An 8,269-nucleotide genomic window follows, 5' to 3' on the forward strand; every position below is an offset into this window, starting at 1 on the left:
CCCTTTAAAAAGACATGATGAAATGAGCACAGGGAGACTTTTCATAGTTAGCATTTTACAAAGACTCAAACACACACACACACACACACACACACACACACACACACACACACACACACACACACACACACCTTTGATTTTTTTATTTTAAGGCGTTTCTCTCTAGATCTTTTTGTGTGAACCTGAGTCCGTTTAATGTCAGGGATTGGTTTGGTTGGTTTTCTGAACTCTGGTACACATGAAGAAACCACACCTGTGAGGTATGTGGATGGACCCCAGTGAGGTTTGCAATGGGTTTGAAAACAATCCAGCCTACTTTGATGAAGTGAACCACTGTTGAGTTGCTAACTGGCTAGAGTAACAAACAATTGCCACTAGTACTCTTGTTGATATTCATGTTGATGGTAAATAGTCCAATTTGAAAATAAAAATAATAATCTGATCTGTCAGAATAATATTTCTTAATCGCAATTAACGCATTTACTGTTAATACAGCATAAACCAGGAGGGGCCAGTGTAGCTCAGCAGGTATTGATGCTGACTACCACCCCTGGAGTCACAAGTTAGAATCCAAGGCATGCTGAGTGACTCCAGTCAGGTCTCCTAAGCAACCAAATTGGCCCGGTTGCTAGGTAGGGTAGAGTCACATGGGGTAACCTCCTCGTGGTCATGATTAGGGGCGCATGGTAAGTTGTTCGTGGATCGCGGAAAATAGCATGAGCCTCCACATGCTATACGTCTCCATGGTGTCATGCACACGGCCACGTGATAAGATGCACGGATTGACTGTCTCAGACGCCGAGGCAACTGAGACGGTACACAGACTGAGGTGAGTAAACACCACGAGGACCTACTAAGTAGTGGGAATTGGGAATTCCAAATTGGGAGAAAAAATGGATACAAAAATTACAACAAATCTTCCCTTTTAGTGATAACATGATGGAGAAAGGACCTCTTAATGCTATTTGATGTACAAAACAAGCACAGATGAGAAGTCAAGTATTTTTCAGCCTATGTAAGGAGCATTTTAGTAATCATAGAAGCATGTCAAGTCTTAACTATCACCAAAATGTAGAATGAGACATTTTTGTCTGCAAGTGCTTTTCATGTGGAGTACGAAGTGGCACTTGATGCTGGTGTTGATGCCCTGATGCGAATCAGGAACACGGCTTCACGATTGAAGGGGGTTATCCCTTTTTCTCCCAATTTGTAATGCTCAATTCAAACTACTTAGTAGGTCCTTGTGGTTGCATGGTTACTCACCTCAATCCGGGTGTTGGAGGACAGGTCTCAGTTGCCTCCACTTCTGAAACAGTCAATCCGCACATCTTATCACATGGCTCATTGTGATAAGGAGGCTCATGCTACACTCCGCAATCCACGCACAACTTACCACATGCCCCACTGAGAGCGAGAACCACCAATCACGACCACGAGGATGTTGCCCTATGTGACTCTAGCCTCCTTTGCAACTGGGCCAAGTTGCTTAGGATACCTGGCTGGAGTCACTAAGCACACCATGGATTCAAACTCGCAACTCCAGGGGTGGTGGTCAGCGTCAATACTTGCTGAGCTACCCAGGCCCCCGAAAATGTAGTTTTTTTTAATAGTCTTGATGGGGGGTGGAATCAAACACCGATTCAGGCCAAGCTGTCGAACCAATTGTGAAAATACCCTTAGGGTACTTTCACATTAGCACTTATGGTCTGCTTGAAAAGGTTGCAGGCTCGTCTAACATGTCCATGGGCTCGCGGCAGACAAATGCTAATATTCATCACATCATTGCAAATTCAAGGCATCCACTGGAGACAAACACGTGTTTTCTGTACATGGCAAGTTTTCGTGGAAAATCCAAAGAGACAAGCTTTAATCGTTCACTTAACACATTGATGTCTTCTCAAGTTGTTTCCTAGATACAGTGGAAGACAGCTACTGCTTGTACTTGTACTTGTGATTAAGTAATCAGATCGTGGTTCAGACTTCAATAATATGATGTGAACAGAGGAATTGTACTCGGGTGCGGTCCAAGCAATCGAAACAAATGTGAAAGCACCCTTACTTCACAGCAGTGTTTTACCGTCTGTCTCTCTTTATATCATTTGCTTCCCCTTGTTTTCACCCTGTACCTGTTGTCATGTAAATAAGCTTGATTTTCTTATAGCATTGACCAGCTGCTGTTTTTGTGTGTATTTGGGCTCAGCTGTGGATGGAGGCAGGTGTCTAACCTCAGGGAATGATTGCAAGTGTCTCTCTGACAGTCACTGATACATCACTCTCAAATATTACAACTTCACACACACACACACACACACACACACACACACACACACACACACACACACACACACACACACACACACACACACACACACACACACATGTTGTGTTTCCATGTTTTATGGGGACTTTCCATAGACATAATGGTTTTTATACTGTACAAACTTTATATTTTATCCCTTAAACCTAACCCTACCCCTAAACCTAACCCTCACAGAAAACTTTCTGCATTTTTACATTTTCAAAAAACATAATTTAGTATGATTTATAAGCTGTTTTCCTCATGGGGACCGACAAAATGTCCCCACAAGGTCAAAAATTTCGGGTTTTACTATCCTTATGGGGACATTTGGTCCCCACAAAGTGATAAATACACGCTCACACACACACACACACACACACACACACACACACACAAACACAAACTTACCTACCTTCAGTACTTAGAGTGTGTAGATTAAGGTCCACTTTCGAAAACACTTTTATTTTGCATTTTTCGAATTTTATACATTTATTTTCATCACAAATAATTTTATCAGCATAACAACCTTAGTGAAAACTTTAATTAACAAGTGACCATTAATTATTTGGTTTGTCTACATTTTAATTACAGCTTGTACTCAAACTAGCATGAACTTAAGTTTGTGGTCAATTTGCTTATTTAAGTTGTGTAGAATCTTAAATACTTATTATTTTTATGTGATGATGTTTCTTTGTTTGTTAATTTTTTACAAAATACATTTGTTCTGTGAGATCTGTGGATCTCAGCTGCAAACCCTAAATGAATAGTTCACCCAAATAGTTAAAATCCTCTTCATTTACTCAAGATATTTACTCAAATAGTTAAAATCCTCTTCATTTACTCAAGGTATTTACTATCAATTTCCACTTTCACTTTCATATTCTTCTTCTGTTTTTGGCATTTCACATTCTTTTTGCATATAGCCACCTACTTGTATGTATAGTAAAAATAACTTATATATTGATCTGTTTCTCACCCACACTTATCATATTTCTTCTGAAGATATGGATTTAACCACTGGAGTTGGATGGGTTACTTTTATGGTGTCTTTATGTCCTTTTGGAGCTGTAAAGTTCTGGCCACTTGCCACTGGTCATTTGCATTATATGGACTAAAAGAGCTTAGAAATTCTTCTAAAAGTATTTGTTTGTGTTCAGCAGAAGACAGAAAGTCATACACATCTGGGATGGCATGAGGGTGAGTTAATGATGATAGAATTTTAATTTTTGGGTGAACTATCTGTTTAAAGACCTCAGTGAATTTGTAATTTTGTTGCTTTGCTTTTGTTTTCAAGTGCCATTAGCCACTGGTACTTTAGGGGCCTACAACTGGGGTTGAACTGTGTGTAGTGTTGCATGTCACATTTGGTGCCCAGCGGTACAGTTCTCAGTCAGCCCCATCTAGACTTCCCACTGTTGCACTCTCTCATTTACCAGTCTGAAAGAGAGAGTGAGAAAGAGAGATTTTTAAGTGCGAGTTTCATTCACTTTTCATTTTTTTCAATTAGTAAAATGTGAGCCTCACTGAAGTCATTCTTGATTGGCAGTGGTCCTGCAAAATAGTGTTTGTATTTTTGTTTGTAGATTTGTATTTGGTCACCCATTTTTTTCATGAGTTACTCTAGTTTTGTGTGTTTGGACTGGGCTATGTTGCATGTGTGTGATTTCATCCAAGTTCCTCACTGTTTCATTTAATTTCTCAGAGCAGGGCAAACATGCAGTTATAGCAATAAATGATATAATAAATGTTTTTGTTCAACAGCCCTTTTATACTAAGAATAAAGCTTAACCATATAAACCCTATAATAATAATAATAATTAGTATTATTAATAATAATCACATGACACATGACAAGAGTTGCAGAAAGCATCACAAAGGGGCGATTTTAAGAGTTTGCCACTTAACACTGAAATTATGTATTTGGAAGAGAGAAAGAAGCTTGCAGTTTCTGAGAGTCTCTGATATTTGGAAACTTAAGGTAATATTTCATTAAAAGAAATTATGAGACATTCAGTGTCTCTTCAGAAATCTGGACAGTTTTGAAATATTTATTGTTGCTTAGTACTCTCAAAGACATTATTGGTGAACCAAAAATGTGTGTGTGAAAAACCCTTTGGTGTAAAGTGACGTCACTTCATAGACTTCAATGTATTCTGCAGTGCTGACACGAGACATGTAAAAGACCCTTTTAGTCACATGCTTTTCACAATCATAAATGTGACCGATTATGGTTTCAAAATGGTGAATTTCTCTGAAAGGTGAAGAGTTTGGATCCCTGAAATTATATATTTTTTTCATGCATTTTTTTATTTTGTGGAATTTTATAATTGTCCACGGCACACCTGACAATCTTTCATGACACACTAGTGTGCCGCAGCACAGTGGCTGGGAAACACTGATGTAGAGGCTTTAGAAAGTCATATATCAAATATGATATGTTCAGTGTTATAGGATTGAGTGGCTCAAAAAAATTTAGAAACAGGAAGGCAAAAGGGTCCTATAACAGGGCTGGGGGCCCTCATAGCCTGTTGAGGCCCTTGAATAAGCATTTGGGCCCACATATTTAGCCATAAATTAACATTTGTTTTCAAAGTTTATGGGCCACAAGACCTTGCAGTCCGGGTCCCTGGTAGTCAATGGCACCTGGGCATTGGTCCCATTGGCCCAGTACATAATTCCCCTATGTTGTCAAGTGTAATATTAACTAAGATACAACATCATACACACTTTCCACTTCTTGAAATGTTTATGTTAATGTTTCGCGCATTTCACAAGTGATTCCCATGTATTTATTTATAGCCTAAACCTGAGCGAGATGTTAAATTCCTGACATGAAGTGATGATTTCACGTCGGAGCCAGTCTATCCGTCTCTTTTTATATCATAAAGGTTTAAATGCTCCATAGAGTATTCATCTTTTAGGAATATTCCTCCTTATGTAAAATGAAGAAACTGAAACATGCTTCTTTATACTAAATTTGAAAATTGTAAGTGTTCTTGAATGGTAAGGCGCTATATAAATGTAACATTATTATTATTATATTATTATTATTATTATTTGGTATCCTATTGTAAAAATTCCTGATAGATTTATGGAACATTCACCTGTTTGTAGACTAGATTGATTTTATTTTAATTTCTTTTAATGTTGGAATTTGTATTTATTATTCACTGCAAAATCTGTGGTTAACATTTCATATTTTGCTTGACACCTCCTGCCTCAAGAATAATGTTGTTATGCACGGACAAACGAAAATTCTGTATAATGTAGATATTAATATCTGAAATACCAGGAGAAACCACAGTTAACAACATATTCCACAGTTAATGTAGCCTATAACTTCAGATTCATCGGGTAAGAAAAAAAAGAATACAATTATATATTTTTTTTAAATAATAATTGGGCTTACTGGGCCAATAATAATAATAATAATAATAATAATTATTATTATTATTATCCATCCATCTTCTATAGCTTCTTGTCCTATGCAGGTTCATGGGTAGTGCTGGAGCCTATCCCAGATGTCTTGGGCCGAAGGAAAGGAAACACCCTGGACAAGTGGCCAGTCCATCATAGGGCATCATTATTATTATTATTAGGCTATTATTATGAAAGGCATATACAAGGAATATTTTATTAATAGAAACTATAAATGTAAGAGTAACATTTAAAAATGGGAGTTTCATATGCACTTCCGGTTTAATCCCAATACAGAGACATATACTGTTAATTTTATCATACTGAACAGATACAGATACACACAGTCCGACGATTTAAAAATGCTGCCTGAACACAGACCTGTGTCCCTGCCTGGCCACCCCTTTGAAAAACTCAAGAAATTACTCCAAAAGGGGGTTGCACCCACTCAGAAGGGTTAAGGTCAGGCCTTAACTCTTTTTGAGTGGGCGCAACCCCCTTTGGAGTAATTCTGCCCCTTTTGGAGTAAACGTAATAGTAATCCTTTTGGAGATTTTGCCCCCATTCTGGCCTGCAGCTATACCTACTAGTATATTTTCCACATTAACTCCCTCTTGTTTTTGATATATTCATTGGTTTCTTGTGTGCCACTCAATGGCTAACTGTTCTCTCTTGCTGGTATAATTCATTGTATTTTGTTGACGCACATTGACTGCCTTTTATGGGTTGTTGCAGAAAGCAGTCCCTCGGCCTGGTCTGCTGGTCTGGTATATGTATGTGTCTAGCTTCTTGCTGCATGATAGTCAGCCTGGCTTGTCTGAAAGGCTGCAGTCTGGTTTAAAAGAAATCCTGTCAGACAAATGGTGGATTACAGTTGTAATCTGCCCCAGGCTTGTGACCAAGAGCAGTATCTCACCAAGAAAGCCAAGACCAGCTGGTCTCCTTACAAGCGGGTCCCCCACCTCACAGACCACAGGGCCGGATTAACAGACAATGCAGCAATGACTGATCTTCACTTAGTGGATTTAGGCTGGAAATAAATGTAATATAATGGGATTCCATGTGTAGATTGCATACAGGAGTCAAAGGTGAGGGAAGTAAAGCTACCCAAGTTGTTTACAGTGATGTCAATTTTATGTGCAAGTATGTGCATGATGTTTGTGCATTATGAACATATTGAGAGAATTATTCTCAAAAGGCATACATTTCCAGTCATTTCTGCTATTAACCTAACAATTAAATCATACAAATTATAGGAGACAATCACTTATTGTTTACAATTGTGACTAGATTAATACATTTACTATTGAAATGGCAGTGTAAGCTAACTAAGGTGTTTATCTTTGGTTGTGGCCAATCAGGTGTGTGGAGAAAATTGTAATTCATTAGCATTTGGCTTGGTGGTTTGTTGTCAGTAATGCAGAAATTTGGTGTCGTGATTTGGCCAGGTTGGGGTAATTTGGTTTTGGTGCTGTAATTTGGCTCTGGTTAATAATTAGTATCATATGGCACTTTTGTTATCACAGATGACACCAAAACAGCTGAGCTAGCGGTAAATGTCAAAGCACAAATTACAGATTAAAAAAGATGCCTGCCTCTATATTGCAACAATGCTCAGCTTTTTGTGTTTTTTTCTTCCAGAGGCTTAGTTTATATTGGATTTGAGAACGTTTTATTTATTTTACGAGTGATTCAATATATTAACACATGAGTTATGGAGTAATTAATTTGATTATGGATGAAAGATCAGTTAATGGGGGATGGAAGTACAGACTGTTCATGTCATATTCAACCCTGATATTGTTGAATACTTGATTCTCATTGTTTGACAGACAGGTTTGTAGACATTACATCGTCATGGCAACGAAGTTGTAAATTTATACATAACTTTACTCTGAAAAGGTTATTAAGAGATTTCATTACACTAAAATCATGTTAACACGCATATTTTTTTATGTGTTGTGGCTATACTTTTGAAATAGTACTTTAACATTTACGGATTACCTTATTTACTTCCATTGTAAGTGCCTCACTGGAACCCAGATTTTTTTATTTTTTAACTCTTAAATGCCTGGTAATTTTCCCAAACCATCTTACATATTCAGGTTTTTAGAGACCGGCCCTTATATCTATCAAAAATGGATGTACAAAATGCCCAGATTTTTTAAACGGTTTATGGTATAAACAGAATAATTGACTCCACACCGTCAAATTATTTAAATGAATGCCCACATGTGATTTAACACTTTTATGGTCATTACATCAAAATATTTGACTGCAGAATGTCGTGATTTAGTAATCAGAATTAAGTGTTTTATTGCCCGCTATAATGTTTTTTCACTACAAACAGATAGATTCTGTTGTCAGATCAAGTTTTTTTCTACTTAAGATTGCTGGCCAAAGTTAAGCCTCTTTCTTTTAATGATTTGAGAGTGTGATGCACACATTTGTTTCTTCGTGTTTAGATTACTGTAATTCCCTTTATATAGGAGTCTGCCAGTCATCTTTGACACCACTGCAAATGGTTCAGAAATCTGCAGCTAGACTCCTGAT

This window comes from Xyrauchen texanus, chromosome 2 (genome assembly GCF_025860055.1).
Source record: "Xyrauchen texanus isolate HMW12.3.18 chromosome 2, RBS_HiC_50CHRs, whole genome shotgun sequence".
NCBI lineage: Eukaryota > Metazoa > Chordata > Actinopteri > Cypriniformes > Catostomidae > Xyrauchen > Xyrauchen texanus.